The following is a 15,932-nucleotide window of genomic DNA, read 5'->3' as shown; positions in this document are numbered from 1 at the left end:
GCTTATTCCACTCTGCATGGAATAGCAGACAAATGGTAGATCAGAGCACAAATCTGGGAGACTTGAAGCTCCACCTGAACTCCAAGATCCTGGAGCGTCTTCAAGGTTCAGGGCTCAGGTGAATGTCCTGCTTGCGTCCAGTTCTGTAGTGGATTCAAGGCCTAGGATGGACCATAACAGCTATCCTTAGTCCTTAGTCCTTCTGCTCTGCCCTTTGGAAAAGCAAAACCACACCTACTAACATTTGCTGCTCATATTCTGATGTTTCTGCGATGCACGGAGTTGAATCACCACAATTACAAGACTGGATACAGGAATTTTTGTGTGTACATGCACATCTACCTTGACAATTTCTGTGTTGGAGTACATGGGTTTGTTGGCAATCCCATAGTCAGACACTTTTCTCACACTATTCACATCTCTTCTATTCGTATTTCCATCTAGAACTCCACTAAAAAATTTCATATGCCAGAAAACATGCGAAACAGTGGGAGAAGCAGTTCCCTACCACAAGTGGCTCCCAGCCAGATCCCTCGTAGCGCCTTGGAGCATGCAAGATGCTTAGATTGGCTGTTGGGGAAAAATGTGTGACCCAGAGATACAAGCTCAAATGCTGAAAGCTGCTTGGAGTCTACAAACACTTACACCTCCCAGGAGGAGTCGTGATTCACAGCATTTCTTGGGGAATGGTATGCAATTTTTATCTTCTGTGTGATTGACTGGAAAAACATCAACAGTTTTGCTGCTTCCGCTCTCAAACTTATGGTAAACAAGTGAATTTAGGAAGAAAAAATAATCCTCCTTCATTGACCTGAGTGTGCTCTTCCACAACATTAACAGGTTGGTCAACTCCAAATATCACTGTAAAAGAGACACTCTGTAGTACCAAAAATGCAATAGAATGGTGCCTGTCTAGTGAAAAAATGCACTAGAATGCAACAGTAGAATGGCTGGTCTTCTCTATGTCTGTTATTTCAACTTTATTTTGGGGGATTGGGGGGGGGGGGGGGCGGTCATTGCTGTTCAGAGCTTAGTGTAAATGCAGCAGCCCACCAAAACTGTAAATGTAGGTTGCTTGGCAACTGCTTTTAAAGAGTGTTATTTGCTCTGAAAGAGACAAGCTGTTATTTCTTGTCTTTTAAAACAAAAACATAAAAGAAGAAAAAAATGGGACCAAGAAAAGAAAAGGAAAAAGGTAATTACTTCACAAGCTAATAGTGTAAATGGCTCCATTATACGCACACAGTGGTGATGTGCGAGGTCTTCCTTGTTACCACCATACGATTTCCAACAGAGAATGTTCAGCAAAGAAGTTGTTTTCTACAAGTGCAGTCACGTGGAACTGACATCTCATACCAACTCCGAAAAATAAATTATATGCAAGACAATGTATCTCACAGGAAAAAAACAGGGCTGTTAGAGACCAAGGTCAAACCACCTCAAAATTTTCTTTTTTAAAAGTGCTTGCCAGCAGCTGCTTCAGGAAAAGCTGTAAGTGTCCCCCCCTGCATACCCCCACCCAGCTGTTTCATCCCCAGCTTAGCAGAGACTGTGAAGGGGCGGCGTGCTCAGCCCTGCTCAAACGCCCAGCCCACAGAGCTCACAGTGCAGCCACAGAGCAGAATTAGGCCATCCTGATCCCAAGTGCCCCCCCGGGCCCCCCATGTGGCATATGCAGGCCCAGCACAGGGCTCTCTACAGCAGCATTACAAGAGACAGGCTCCCCAAGGAGGACAACCCCCATCTGGAAAGCTTTCACACCTTCTCACACATCCTTTGTATCCACTCCTTATTTACACATCTGTTTCTACACGATAAAAATATCCCAAGTGTAAGCAGAGTATAAAGCATTTTTTCTCCTTCCCTCCTCCAAGCATTGCTGTGGAGATGGCCCTAACCCTGCCACAGCAGACACAAGTGGTATGCAAGTAATGCATTTAAAGGAGCAGCAGCTACCAGTTGTACATCAAGTCCCAGTATCCACCTATGTTTGCCTCAAGCCATAGTCTGACAACAGCAGTAGCAGTTTCTGGCTTGATCTCAAGTTTAGTAGATGGATAACTATGTTTTCTGGCTTCTTGTTAAAATAACCAAAAGACTGTAAATGGGGTTTGGCATATGTGGTATTCTAGAAATAGAGGAAAGATACTGAAATGCAAGCATACTTTAAAATAGTTCTATTAAAATGATCTTTCATCTCTATTCATTTTTAATCATCTTTGGCCTTTTCTATAAATATTAATTCCTTGGAGGTCACATAGCTTCTTACTTTAGTGAGCAATAACTAACAAAGATGTGTCCTAGTTGTACTCAAAATGAAGAAGATGATTTTTAAAGCAAAAAAAAGACATTTTTTCAGGAATATCATAAAACTTAAGATGATTTTTTTGAGTAAAACATTACTTGTTTCTGGATCTGCTTACTAAAAGCAAAATGTTGGATGCAGAAGAGGACTTAAGTAACATCACAAAGATGCCTGTATATGATCAGGGTGTTTACTTGCCAAGGAAGACTTGTATTTGTAATGTCACCCCTCCCAATTCAGAGCAGGAATCTCAAGTGGTGTTTAGGATGCTGCCATGTACAGAAAGAAATTTCATTACTGTGCTAGTTGTTTTTTCTTTTTCTTTTTTTAACTCACACTGTTTGTAATGTTCAGCTGAACATTACAAGTAAAACTCACCAAGTAAACGAGATTTGCTGTAAAGCCTGGTAATCACGGCTGGACATCGGGCTTCCTTCTAATTATTATTTTTTTAGATGTTTATACAAAGTGAAACAATCTCAGCAGGAGAGGTGAGAGGCCGGGCCATTCCATTGCCTGTAGGACACAACATCCAGGTTTTTACATTGCCGGATTTCATCCCCAACAGGAGCAAAATGCCCCAGTACAAGAACAGTGGAGAACTTTGGTTCATATCCTTCCTCTAACTTTTAACATGAGTAGAAGCAATCTGGTTAACCCTAGATGACTGAGCTGATGACTGGATTATAAGCAGTCTTAACAGTTCATCCTACCTAGCTTTGAGAATGGTATCTAACTCCCCAAACATGTTATTCAACCTGAAATTATCAATCAAATTTAGCTCACCAAACTTAAATCAAACCTAAATTAATTCTGGGTTGACTGAAACTACTCCTTCCTGTGTATTATTCACTGCTTATAATTTGCTGAATGCTAGAGGAGTCTGGTAGTGGTACATCTCTAGAGTTTATGGTTTACACCAGGCCTAACACCATCACTGTCTGGACAGCTGAAAAATGAATTGTAAGTCACTGGTGTCAGTGTTCTTAGTACTACTGTTGTAACTGCACCTTCTCAACCATTTAGTAGGAACCCCAATGACTGTTTGGTTTGTGGAGATTGAACTTCTTTCTGGATTGCAAAAAACTTTGTGGCACACTACTGGGTTTGAAAAGACCCTGCTACTGTATCACAGTTTCATCATTGCTGTGTTGCTGCTGGAGAATTTGTGAAACCTGAATCTTTGTCCTACCCCTTGTGCTCAGATTATGCCCAACAAAACGTCACCTGAAACTGAAGCCCAGAAAAACAAACTAGCAATGACTGCTCTAGACAAAGATGTCACATGTCAGTAGGTTCCACCAGTTCCATCTGCCTCCTTTTTCCTCCTTCACAAGTAAATGACATCTTAAAACTGCCTTAGCTGAATTCTGCATGGTTTGGTTTTCTCAGGCAATGAGCATTATGTTGCATAATAGCAGCACTAATATCGGCTATTACTTTGCTGTGCAAAAAGACAGCTAGCTTGCAGAAAACAGGCATGCTGAAGGGACCGTAAAGTGATTCAAATAACATATTTGAAGATTTGTTTGATATGCGCAGTTTGGGTTGCAACTTGGCATGACAGAATGTGCACTTTATAAAACAAACACACTTATTTCTCTTGGAGGAAAATCTATGCCAGGCAGAGGTTCAATTCAGACTACAGAGGCTAACACTTCAAAAGAAAGCACTTGAGGTACACATATGTCCTCAACTCGCCTTCAACTCAAGGATATTACTCTGAGCCAGTAAGAGTCAGCTATCTGAATGTCTCTGCAGAACAAATAGAAAGGAGAAGAATTGCTGATAAAAACTAATTTGTATGTCTGAGTAAATACAATAGAAAGCTTTAAAACTGCAGGCTACAGCTCTGAAATGTACTAGCAAGAAGGTGGAATATGCAGCAGTTTAATATTCTTCTAATACTGACAGATGACTAGAGGTTAATAGTAATCAGCTTTCTGTCAAGAATACCCTGCAAATGGTGAAAGTTCCCAAGTCAAAACGCAATGACTAGCTCAGCTAGTCTTCTGAAAGATTAAGTCACTTGAAATCACTGTATGACTAGAGTTAGCAGGTTTCATTTAATCTACCTGGAAAGCTTTGTGCACAGTGAATTTTAGTATCTGCTATCTAGGAAAAAAAAAAAGCAATACTGGAGACATATAGGTATAAGTCAATACAGAGGCCAAGACTCATCAATTAGGCCTGAGTACTTTGCATCATCAAGTACACCAATTGTGTTGCACCAGTGAAAATCCGTATTCAAGTGATGGACCTATATCTCTTTCAAGTCCAAAGCTGAGCCACTGCAGCACAGGTCACTTTGACTGCATGTGGATTTATATATTTTTTTTTTTTTTAATTAATTTTCCTATGTAAGAATGCAATTCTAACTATAATGCCTTAAACGTTTTGCAGTTTCTTTGATGGTCACCACAACAGAGCCTGATTCCCATATATTATATTCTCAAACCACATTTTGACATAACATTTTAGGATAAAATTTGCTTCTGCAGAGGGGAATTAAGGTGCACTCACCTCAGAAAATAGATTATGTGAAATGTCTTTCCTGATCTGGTTCCAACAGTAAAAGAAGAAACATATTTTCTGATATACATTAAAAGCAGTTCTTAAATGAATTTTGCCCTAGAGATTTGTCTTCACATTTTGTATGATAAACAGAAAGAATGCCCAACAGCACTACCAGAGAAATTCACATAAATCATGTAATTTTATTCCAGAAGGGTGACATTTTTCTTTTTTTTGGCTTGTCATTCAGAAATTATTTTCCTTAACTCTTTCTACAGAGAAATGTTTCATGTGACTACAAGAGATAATAGCAAAGGTAGACGCATGGAGTTATATAGCTGTGATTCTATACAATTTTATCATCGCCCCGCCAGTGAGAGCCAGCAGTAGTATCACTTGAAAAGCTTTTTATAGCCACTGTTAATAGTGCAGAATCTGTAATCATCGCAGCCAACTTTTAATTTGTTGGGGTGTTTTGCAAGAACTTAATGATTGTACCAGACATTAGGAAAATGAAGCGGCGCATATGCATCAGATGGGCAACTGAGCAGCTGGCCGGCTGCCAGGCCTCTAAACACAGCAGTGGTAAAGTTGCAAGGACGTCTCAGTTCAGTTTTGTCTTAATCTAAAGCAATATGCAGGGGAGGTGCACGAGGGACTGTGGTGAGAAGTAATGAACTGCTTTTCCTTCTGTGCAAGTCATAACTGACTCCAGTAAAGCCACAAATGTTTCATCAGTGTGGTCCTAGTGTCAGTCAGCCAGGTATCAGGTACCTTTAGTCCCCAGACATGTTTTTTCCCCATGAAACTGTCAATAATATTAGGAAAAATGTAATATGTGCAGTAGTTACTTTTTGAGAGAACTATTTATATTTCAGACCGCAATTATTGCCAGAATCATCTTGAACAAGTTAGAGTTTTTTCCCAGATTTGGAATTCGAGTAAATATGCATCTTTTTAGACTGCTCAGCCCTTTATAGCACTCGTGCATTATAATAAGGGCCAGATTCAGAGCACTGACAGTGGTCATTCAAATTCTGTACTGCAGAGGAAAAGTAAAAAGGAAAGAAAACATAATTGGAGTGATTTGGAGTTCTAAAGTTAGTCTCTGTATGTAGTCAAGAGAGGTGTAAACATCTCTGTTGGGCAGTTGAAGGCTCCTTGGTGCATCCTGAGCCAGTAGACCAGGAATGGACAACCTCAGAGGGCACCTGCTTCAGGCCTCTCTAGACAGGCAGGAGGCACTCGGACGGCAGAATCTGATTAAGCAGGGGCATCATCCACCTTTTCACAGTAACCTACTGGTAAAGCTGTTCACGCAGGCAGTGACAGAAACCTGGGTTCATGTTCTTTCTCAGTCTAAGAGATCTGAAAGGCCCATATTCCTTCTCAGGTGTGTCTCAAGCCATGAGTGAAGCCAATGGGCACTCTCAATTTCAGTAGCCTCAGCTAGACTGAAGTGTGGAAAAGAAGCTAAAAAGGAGAGCATGCAGTAGAGGCCATTTCTGTAGCCTGGAATTAGGCTACAAGGTGAGGGGAAAGACTTCTAGATTTCACTCACTGTTTCCTGGATTGCTCATACATTTTACATGACCGTTTTGTTTTTTTTTTTTTTTTAATGAAAAATGAAACAAACCAGGAAATTCTTAATTAAAACTATTCAGCACTGAACTTTCCAATTGCATATTCGCTAAAGCAGAGCAAGAAATTCAGAAAAATTATGGAATGTTTTTAGGAGGTGGAAAATGTGTCTGGGTATAAGATCTTTTTTAGTGTCAGAACTAATTCAACAAAAAAATTACAACATGGTAGTCACTTGAGCTTCCATAACGTAGGTGTAAACTTTTTTTTTTTTTTGCATTCTCATTGGGCAGTGTTTTATGTCTGCTTAAAAACTACGATCACCTCTCAAGTGACATCACCAATCAACATTTGGGGCTTCCATAGTTCTAAGGATTGCAGCTAAACTGTAGCAGTAAAATTATAAAATACCATCTTTGACATTAAAGTGTGACCTCAATGTGCACTACATGTCAGCTCCCAAACATTAACATTTATATAAGATTATTAATTACCTGCAGCTAATTTAGCCTTCTTACAATCAGAGGCACATCTATTAGCAAACACATTCTGCAGTACTTCAGCAATTCCATCTGATGCTTAAATAAAGAACTTGTGTTTTGATAGTGTTTTGACTTTTGGATAACATTCAGACTTTAAATTAGAGAATTTTTAGTGAAGTACCATCCCTGACTGTAAGCTGGCAGTTGAATTTGTTATCTTTCCAGTAACAGCCTATACTGAACATAGATTTCTACTTCAGTTTAAGTAAAAGGTAGTAACAAGCATTATCTGTTGATAATGGAAAAATACATGTACTGAAAAAAGATGCTTGAGTCAACACAATGCGTAAGTTATGATCTAAAGTAGGTATAGTTTCAAAATACTGACAATCATTTTCTGCTGATATCAAAATCCTTTAATTTGAGGGATAAGGGGTGGGGGAAGAAAGCTGACTGAAGCCTGAGCTGATCAGACCCTTTGAAATGCAGCCAGCCCCCTTGTGTTTGTCTTCAAAATATAAACTGAAAGAAGCTGTTTCCAGCCTCCCAGGCTAGAGTTTCATCAGACCACAGAAGGATGCTGGCACATCCGCAGTGCCTCTGCAAGGGAGAGGACTTCTAACAGCTGGACCAGACTGGGTAACATCCCTGAAAGGAAGTTTCCCTCGTTGCTGTCTCTTTGTGGATTGCCTGTTCTCTTCTGCAGTCCTTTCCAGATCAGAAACTTGCACCAGTTTTCTAGCATGAAACAAGCTATATGGACCCTCTCCAGCCCTCCCATAGTAAAGTGGACAACAGTATGATTGAGTGAAAGTACCTCGATTAGGAAAGTATCTTTAAAGGAATTTGAATCAAAATTAAATACTTGGCAAAGCACGGGCCTCTGATCAACCTGAAGCATCTTTCACAGAAAAGAGTTGCTGCTCATTTTCTCTTCCTCCCTTGGAATAAAGCGATGCTGAAGTGCTTAGAGAAACAGAGTTTCTCCTCTTTCAGATCCCCGTTGTAAAGCTAATTGCTGGAAATGCTGTTAGGTGATCCAGCAAAAGGACCAGACTAGCTTTTCTTAACTGTGCCTGTTGCCTTTTCAGGATGAGCCATTCAAGAGCATCCTGCTTCTCCTCTTTTCAACAATTTCTCCTGTTGACAGGAACATTTACATGAGAATACAGAACAGGCACTGACTGACACTGTGTTGAGGCTCATATAACTATCAAATTATGTTAGATTAGAATAAATGTCATTGACATACAGGAACATAACACGCTCACTAAAGCTTCTGCACTAACAAGTTTGACTATTTACTGAAAACTATTTACAGGTAGTATAACAGTCTGTTCAAAATTAGGGATTTTTGTTTTGTTTTGTTTGTGTATTGTAGAGAAAGGGAAACTATCATGTATTTAAACTATGGTGACAGGTGACATCTGATCAGTTTTATCCTATCTCACATTTCTAATGGAGACAGGTTTGAGAATAGGCTGAAAAATGTATTCCAGAGATGAGGGAGATATTTCTCGCTCTGTGTTATTGTATTCTGTAAACAAATACACCTATGCATATGGACACTATGATGTAAGTGAAACTTAAAAATAATAGATCAACTACTAATAAAAATCTCGATTTTATTTTTTTTTTTTTTACTATTTATAGTCAAGATGTATGGCTGAATCGCAAACCTGTAAGATATACAGGTATGATGACCTGCAGATCTCACAGCAACAGACAATTCCTATCTCTGGCCAGGCTGAGAATGGTATGTAAAATTCAGGAAGCAGTGAGAGGAAGACTTGCCCAAAATTTTGAGTGGATGTAAAAGGAACTGGAACAATACACATACAGCCTGCTAGAAACCATTGGATCCAAAGGTGGTGGCTGAGACGCTTACAGAGGGTGGAGGCACAGATACTGATAGCATTCTTTGCTTGGGAAGGTGGATGAAGTCACTCAGCAAACAACATTTAAAGGTTGTTTCCAGCTGGTAATGAAGAATTGTTTGAGATTGCAGAGATATAAATTTGGGTCCAAGCATTCATGAATTGATATAGAGCACTATCATAACACAAAGGATGGAATGAGAGCTGCCACTATCATTGAATGAGCCTCAATCAATTCAGGGAACAGATACATACCTTGGTAAGATAATGTGATGTATAAAAGAGTGTGAAAAGTGCCATTTACTGAGAGACACAGTGTTAAATGCAGAATGGCACAACCTTCTGGTGCTGTGGAAAATGGTAAAAACCCCACAACTCTTCAATAACAAGAAAAATTCAGCAGAAGTTGCAGATAAATGGCATGTGTCAAATATGGAAATATAAAGAGCAGTGCAGGTATGAAGGGATGAAACTCAAATGAAAAAGAACGTAAAGGAACAAAAAGATTATACAGGTCCATTTGAATGAAGATTAAGACCATTATTTAAACAGCAAAGGAGAACAAATAAATGATGCAGCACCTAATACTTTTCTGACCTTTGTCTTCAGTAAAGGATTAATCAGTGCTGACCACAATTTAACAAAAGGAAACAAGAATAGTTCATGCCAAGTAAGGAGTAGCTTCTGGAACTTTATCTGGAAAGATAAACTATGGGTATCCCTGTTACAAGGTGTGATGAAATTTACTCTTGAGTACAAAGGAATGGACAGAGGCCATCCCTGCACTGTTAACAGTTGTCTTGAAGACCCCATGAAAGAACACGGGAAGTCTCAGGGGACTGAAGAAGGACAAACACAGTGCCTATTTTGAAAAGGAGGGGAAAAAAGGAGAATTTAGGGAATTACAGAACTGTCAAACTGACTTGTAACCCCAAAAGACACTTGAACAATTAATTAAATGGCCCATTTATAAGCACAAAGAGATAACAAAGTGATCAGAACAGACTGCATATTTGTTAAGAACAAAAGTTCTTCAACCAATTCAATTTCCTACTTTGTCAGGTTAGATATATAAGTGGATTAGAATGAAATACAACATGTAAGATATATTCACTTTAATTAGGCTTTTGGCAGTCTGCTATGTGAGACTTATGTATGACAATTACAAAATATGGTCCAGTTAACATTATCATACAGACTATATAAAATTAATTCAAACATTATTTAATGTGTCTGCTGTGCAGGGATCCAAAGATGTTTGTTGAGAATTCTGTGATATTCCTTTTTTATTATTACTTTTAATTTTAATTTAGACTGGAAAAGAGAAAATAGGTCTGTAATTTATGGCTATCCCAAATTGAGAAGGATTGCACACACACTGGAAAGCAGAATCAGAATCCAAAATAATCTTGAAAAAATAAGAATCAGCTTACTAACAACACACTGAAAGTAGCGTCCAGGGAGAAATCAAAAGTCAAAGTAATAGACTGCGGAAAAAATGTATTGCAAAGGGACCTGGTGAATATTAAATGAATAACAAACTGAAAATGAGACAACAATATCAAGTGATAGGGTAAAACTTTCTGGGACATATTAATTGACATGTGAGAATACCACAAATAATTACTGCAGTCTACTTGCTACTTCTGAAGCTCTAACCAAAGTACTCATCCAGTCACGACCATAATGTTAAGAAGTGACAAAAATTCTAGCATTCCAGGGCAGAACAAGAGGAAAAATATAAATTATGACCTATGAGCAAAGGTTAAAGGTAATGGTTTACTTAATCTCTTGAAAACTAAGGGTTAGGGAGACACTTTAACAATGTCCAGTATATAAAATCTGCTAGTAAAAGCGTAGCGCAGAATTTTGTTGCATATCCAGAGGGTTAGGGAGAAGTAGTCAGCTTTATTTCTGTGATATAGATTAGGTACTAGGAAAATCCTTTTAAATAATATGTTGAAAAAAAATGGAACAAACCCGGGAAGTCATGGAATTCCTTTCACTGAAGGTTTCTAGGCACCATCAGATAAAAATACAATAGAGATCACTTACTTTAACTTTTTAAATGCAAAAGAAAGGACTGGATGGTCCCTCTTATCCGTTTCAGCACCACATTTCAGCTGTTTCAAGGATAAGATTTCCTTTGCCATTTTGCTTTTCTGCTTCTGGATTAGGCTAGTGTGAGGAAACGCATGAATAAATACGAATAAATAATCCTATAATTGTTATATTCACTTTTTTCTCAGACAAGGATTCATTCTGGGCTCAGTTATGATGACTGTAGCATCCATGAAACCAAGGAGTGTCCAACATTTTCATTGTGAAAAGGCAACAAAAATGACAGATTTTATGGAGATATCTATCTCCTTATAATTCAGAGGCTCTAATAAGTCAATAAATTGTTGTGGCCTTTTAATCTCTTCCAATACAGACACTTTATGCTTTGGCTATCTAACACTGAAGACACGATGAGCTTCATCCTGAAGCTCCCTTTTCTCCTAACAGCTGGCTCTGATGCTTAGCCAGAGAAATGTTTGTTCAACTCGCTGAAGCAATTATGAGGATCAAATTAAAATGTCAGTACTAGGAATAATATGTCTCTTACCTATTTTCAGCTTAAGGTAAGAGCAAGTATAATGAATTTCATCTAGGGAAAACACCCAGTTTCAAATAAAAACTATGAGAGAGGAGGTAGAAGACATCAGATGTACTGTAATGGATGGAACACTAATGACATTATTTTCAGAGGTTTGGTCAGGGGCATGCTGTAAGCAGCAGTTCTTGTGACTTTGAAAGACTAAAACAAGGTTACCGTTTAGATTTTGAAGACACAAGGTGTCTAATCCTTCAACACTTCTTTGCTGCCCCAGTCCCCTGATCTATGTTCATTTTCAACTCTCCCCTTTATTTTGCTGCTCACACAACATTCCTAAGGATTCAGTTCACATCTGCTCAACAGAGCTCAAGTCCTGATCCGTCTGCTGCTTAACTTTTCCTTTGCCATGCTCAATCAAATCTGTACAACATAACCTTACTAGTATGTTGATTTAATCATGTTAGACCCAGTTCCTCTGCTGGTTCCGCTACACTGCAGCCATTTTTTCCTGACTGTCCCTTGTCATATTAGTCAGCTCTTTCTCCCCCAATGGATTCAGTACCCTGCTTTCCCGCAGCCTATTCTCTGCTGTGCTCCCCAAGGCTCACTCTACCTATCCCTCTGCAAGTCTGCTATCTTTTCCACTCATGTGTGTTCACAAAAGCCCATCTACAGCTTCACAAGTGCACAGAACAAATCACAGCATTCTCAGGATACAGGAAAAAAGACAGCTCCCTCACTATGCTATGACTTTGATAAGCAAACTGTAATTGTAGATACCTTCTCTGTGTGTCCATTCTTCTGGTCACCTTCTATATTATGGCATGTTTTTCTTTTTAATAGGCCGTTTACATCAAAGATCATGTCATTATATTTGCACTTTGCCATTCCTGCTTGGATTCTCTTCGCCAGACTAATGCAATACTGAGAATGCTGAGGTAGCCATAAAGAAAAAGTTCTGAATCACGCCATTAGGGTGTACAGGGCAGTAGTTGTTGCATTGAATATTAAGAGAAAGAAACCAAGGCAGGACTAGATCAGGCAGCTAGGGAGCCAAGGCAGGGCTAGAGAAAGACACTGAAAAGCCAAGCTGGAGAAAACTGCTGACTTACACCTAGGCCTGGAACAGAAACAAGAGCTGTGGAGATGAGGCAAGTGCAAAGCAGAGGCTGAAGGCAGGAATAAAGAAAAAGCAAGATCAGGAAGTCAAGGCCAAAAATGGAAGCAAGGAAGAAGGAAGACTGGGCAGACACCTTGCAGTGGTCGGAGGAAAGCACCTTGCATCACAGCTTTTCCAAAGCTCCTTCTCTGGGAGAGCCAGCAGAAATACAAAAAGACAACTGAGGAGCTCACATTTCTCCTTCCCCACCATGAAAGAAACCAGAGTTCTTTGAATGACAGAGACAGAAAGTCTGTCCAAATAGGAGCCACATAACTCTTCAAATACTTAACAGTCACCAAGCATGCTAAGACTACTACTGATTCATCAGCAAATTAATTTTCTAGAAACGAATACACAAAAGAAGGGCAGACCTGGAAGAGTCAAGCAGACTTTGATCATAAACACCAAGATTTTTCTTAACAGACTTATGGAAAAAGCTGAGAAAAGACAATAATTTTTCAGATGCAGGAGAAATATAGGTATACGGCAGTGAACAACTCCTACCAGAAAGACTGAAACTTTGTCTTAGTCTCTGCTTGAAAATGGAGGCCTGCAAATATCCAGCCCACTGGAAATCATATCAGACAGCAAGATGCAATTAACGATGAAACCCATAATTTGCGGGGAGAAGAAAGTATTCCTACCAGAAGGGTTATGCAGCTCTTCTATACAAAATCAGCAGAAAAATATTCAATCATCTTGATAAAAAATTAATAAAGCATGATAAACATCATTGTTCTAAATTTTGACTGACTCTTTGCACTTGTCCATTGATTTATGGAGAATAATTCAAGGAAAATTATAGTTCCACCTCCCATAAGAAAACAGCTCCTTCCAAAATTTGGACATAAACAAAGTCCTTTCTTTCAAGGGTAGCCGGCAGAGAAGAATATCACGCAGCAACTGTTGTACCCAGTGTTGGACTTGCACATCATTCAGAGAGCTCCACTCTACAGAGCCAGCCAGGTCTGCCAATGACTCAGTTTGAGTAATTATTTTCAGCAAAAGAAGTACAAATATCTCCCAGAATTTACATCTAGCACCACAGAAAGTTTTTCAAGTTGACTACAAACATCAAAAATATTTTCAGAAATTATCTACATCGTATGTGCTTGAAAAGAATGGAGTTTGGCAACAAAGACATTTCCCTCTCTTTCAGATCATTGCGTGTGGTTACTATTTTGACCAGTCAGGTATGAGTCCTTTTCTTCTTTGCAATAAATTGTTAAAGAAGGTGGGAACACTATTCATACTAGCAATTAGATGATTCAATGTTTATTTGTATCTGGTATTTGCAATAAGGTGATATGCATTTTAGCTGGCTGTTGAGTGATGACATCATTACTGGCCCATTGCAGTTGCTATAGAAACACAACTGGATTTTTCACAGGCCAGGCAACTGAAAAGCTTTAGAGACCTGCTTGTTTCTAGTTTTGATAAATGGCTTGTCAGCCAAAGTGTAAACTCCTAATGCCTTTTACCTTCTGGAGAACAGAAGTATCGAAGAGTCAGTTATCTATATCCTAAGAAGAGTGGATTTGATAAGAGCACTACTAAATGATTGTTTTTTCCTGCAGTTCAACCCATATAAACAGACCATGATGCCTGCTAGGGAGATACTTACTCTTGTACCTGAAGTGAGCAGAGTAGTCTTAAATGCGGGCATCCTCACACTGGCTTAAAGGAGAAAGTCCAAGTCATGGGTTTTATACCTCGCTACTACATTTACATTTAGGTGATATCAGCTGTGTGCATACTTTCCCATTGCTTACAAAACAAACAAACAAAAAAACCAAAAACAAAAACAACAAAAACCCAAGCCAACAAGTGAGCATTCAGATGGACATACTCCTGTTTAAATCTCACATGAAAGTGAAAATACCTAAGAGACACTTGTGGATTTGACTCTGCCACTACACCCTGAATTCCCATAAATCTCACATTGCATATTCGCTGGGGATATACATACTGAGCATGCCACATTTTTTGAGTATGCAATATTTGATATTTGAAGTTCAGGAGAGAAGATACAATAAAGAAACTGCAAGACCTGGGTTGGCCCCTTTTTAAGATATGTTCATAAATGAAAGCACACCATGCTTGCATAGTTTGGTATAGAAATTGTCATCACAGTTGGGAGATAAGGCAATTATACAGAAGATTTCAAAATGTATAGTTTTGAGCTATGTAGGCTTGAAGCTTAGAAACACAAATGTTCTCTGTGGAAAACATTCTGAAAATTTCTCTTTTGAGGAAAATGATGTTACACAGAATCAATTGTTTCATTTTGGTTTAGTATTTTGTAGTAAAGAGTTATTTAAATTTTTAAAGTTGTTTTGAAAAGAGAATCTAAGACTCCATGATTTCACAGAAGATCTAAAAGTGTCATTTCACCACTGTCAGTCTCTCCAAAAATCTTTCAGAAACACTTTCATTAAAACTAATGCAACTTAAATTCCACACATCATTGTACTGGATGCTACACAATCTCAAAATAGATATACTGGTTGTGATTCAGTCTCACAGTATGAAACCTTAATTTATGTGTGTACATGGAGGCATGTTTACTTATATGCCTATATGTGAGCTAGGTGTCAAAGTTGCCATCACAGTCAAAGAGAATTGACTCAAATGCAGGCAGCAGAGACTAGATGGCCAGGCAGCATGTGTCTGCTTTAGGGAGACTGGACTGGTTTTTAGGTTGTGTTGACTTGCTCTCCAGTAACTGTAGTGGGATCTTTGTCATATGACATACACAGACACCTACACTGAGACACTTCAGTTTAGATGTTTTGGTCTGTAGATACATCTCAACCATAGATCTGAAAAATAGGGTTTAATCATTCCATATTAAAATAACATAATAAAGGAGGCAGTTATAAAGGCAGTAGGAGCAAACACAGCTGCTATGCTTGGGTATTATTCCTCCCTTCCACAGTAATGCATTATGTTTCCATCTGGAAAAGCAAAACTTGTGTTTGAATATATGAAACTCCAGGTGAGTGCTCATACACAAAAGTCTGTAAGAGAAGGGCCTTGGCGTGGCCTCCTACAAAGGAGTGAACTTAATGTCAGGGGTGGTTTTACTGGGCAAAGTGCCTAACTCAACCGGCTCTTAAAGAAATTTTTGTCATGCAATGAATGAGCTACTGGAGAGTCTTCCCGTCCTTACATCCTCCTCTAACAGCTCTGACCAGCTTAGTTCAACCTCAAGTATATTAATTTACCTCCACAGCTCAGTTCCGTTTAAAAAGGAACAACAGCAGAAAATCAAGCACTATGCGTTTCAAACTTTTATGCTGCGATAATATTCAAACTCACTATTTTCCTAAAACAAATGTTAATCAGATTTGCCAAGTGCATATTTCTTTTCTCAGGAAGGAATACAATTCCAATGCAGACATTGGATTTT

At 38.8% G+C, this 15,932-nt stretch overlaps 1 protein-coding gene across 2 annotated transcripts in view; it reads right to left on the bottom strand.

The window, feature by feature from the left end:
* GRM1 (glutamate metabotropic receptor 1) overlaps positions 1-15,932 on the bottom strand; it is a gene marked incomplete at both ends in the record, with an annotated part of 188,481 nt that overhangs the window by 103,879 nt on the left and 68,670 nt on the right. The gene's annotated exons all lie outside the window — the stretch shown is intronic.

This window comes from Platalea leucorodia, assembly GCF_965183815.1.
Source record: "Platalea leucorodia genome assembly, chromosome: 3".
In the NCBI taxonomy this organism is placed as follows: domain Eukaryota; kingdom Metazoa; phylum Chordata; class Aves; order Pelecaniformes; family Threskiornithidae; genus Platalea; species Platalea leucorodia.
The sequence above is the reverse complement of the archived record's forward strand: the minus strand, read 5'-3'. Positions and strand labels throughout refer to the sequence as shown.